Source organism: Rhinopithecus bieti, unplaced genomic scaffold (genome assembly GCF_001698545.2).
Source record: "Rhinopithecus bieti isolate Rb0 unplaced genomic scaffold, ASM169854v2 scaffold_82482, whole genome shotgun sequence".
In the NCBI taxonomy this organism is placed as follows: Eukaryota; Metazoa; Chordata; class Mammalia; order Primates; family Cercopithecidae; genus Rhinopithecus; species Rhinopithecus bieti.
The window spans coordinates 17,431-19,194 of NW_016830076.1; the positions used below are offsets into that span (position 1 = coordinate 17,431).

Genomic DNA, 1,764 nt, shown 5'->3' on the forward strand with positions numbered 1-1,764 from the left:
TACAGGCGCCCGCGAGGACGCCCGGCTAGTTTTTTGGATATTTAGAAGAGACAGGGCTTCATCATGTTAGCCAGGATGGTCTCGATCTCCTGACCTCGTGATCCGCCCGTCTCGGCCTCCCAAAGTGCTGGGATTACAGGCTTGAGCCACCGCGCCCGGCCTAAGGGTGGTGATTTTCATGAGCATCCTTGGGAACCTGTAGGGCTGGCTGGGCCACCGGCCCCGGGCGTAGAGCCTTTGGGGCGGGCTTCCAGCGGTAGCTCCTGCAGCTTGTCCAGTTTTTCCGGCTCCTCCAGGTCCATGCGGTCTCCGCCCATGAGGCAGATGGCGCTGAACAGCCCTGTCTCGGTGTCATCCATCTCCAGGGGCAGGAGCTGCCCAGCAAAGGCAAAGACAGGGTCTGTGAGAGGCCCGAAGCCAGGATTGTGCATCTGGGTCTGGTTCAGGGGCAGCCTTTCGGAGAAGGTCATGGTGTCCTGCTCTGGGGTGTAGCTTGGGCAGATCCGCAGCATCAGGATATCTAGGCAGGCAGCCTTGAGCACAGTTATCTGGTCAGCAATGCTCAGCCCTGTAAAGCTAAGCAACTGCTTGGCAAACTCCACAGTCTTGATGATGCACTTGGTGGCCAGTGCACTGAACTTGTCCCACAGTGCTAGATCTAGCTGCACACCGTGGTCTGCACTGGAGTTCGTGGCATGCTTGCCCAATGGCAGAGTGAGGGGGAGGTCTTCTGATGGGCTTTGCTGACCTTGGTGATGAGCTCTTCTAACTGGGGGCTCAGCTCATAGCTCTCAGGTGGCCCTTCTTCCTTCACCTCTTTCTTCTTCTTGTTCCAGTCATTTCGCACAGCTTCCTTGGACATCCCCACTTGGAAGCACTTCCGTAGCTGGCAGTACTGGCAGCGATTCCTGGTCACCTTATTGATGATACAGTTTTTGTCGCGATGACATGTGTACCCCCTGTTCTTCTGGATGCTTCGGTGAAAGAAGCCCTTGCAGCCTTGACAAGAGCTGACCCCATAGTGGAAGCCAGAGGACTTGTCATTGCACACAAAGCATGGCTTGTAGACCTGAGGAGGCGGAGGGGGCGAGGGTGAGCTGTGCAGCATCCCCTCTGAGCTGGTGCTCTGTGTATCCACTGACAGAGAGGCCATCCCTTGGGGAGGTCAGGCTGGCCCAGGCCCCGTAAGCTAGAGCTCAGCATCTCGAAAGGCGGAGAACCCTTGAGTGCTCCTGGGAAGGCGAAAGGGACACCTGCTCCCGGGTAGCCAGATCCAGGCCCCAAGGCACCAGCCGCAAAGAGTCTTTCCTTATTGGTGGCCATGGCAGCTGTGATGTGAGAGTCCCCTGGGGTCTGCAGTGGGTGGGGGAGGTCTTCAGCCACAGCCCCCACCCATACCCACTGCCCCAGTCTGGGAGGCTACATGCCCACCCTGCCTGGCCTGCCCACTGGGCCTCCAAGAGTCTGGCTGGCCACCTTTAGAGATTGACTCCTACATACTGGGTCAGGTTGAGAGAACTGGGCTGTAGCTGCTGGAGTGGGAGGGGGAAGGGTGACAGCAGAGCCCCAAGGTCCTGGTGTCGGGTGGGGGGGGTCTCTGAGATGCAGAGTCGCAGTGTCTGGGGCTCGTGGTACCGGGGGACCTCTATGGGGGTACGGCTCTAGGTTGGGACTGTCCCAGGGCCTCTGGGAGCCCGCCAGCCCACGTGCTCTGCAGATGTAAATATCCCTGTCTGACAGCTTTGAAGAGAGCAGTGGTTCTCA

General features: G+C 58.7%; 1 pseudogene; it reads right to left on the reverse strand.

The window, feature by feature from the left end:
* Positions 1-137: 137 nt before the first annotated feature.
* On the reverse strand, positions 138-1,323 carry LOC108524214 (retinoic acid receptor gamma pseudogene; annotated as a pseudogene).
* Positions 1,324-1,764: the final 441 nt, after the last annotated feature.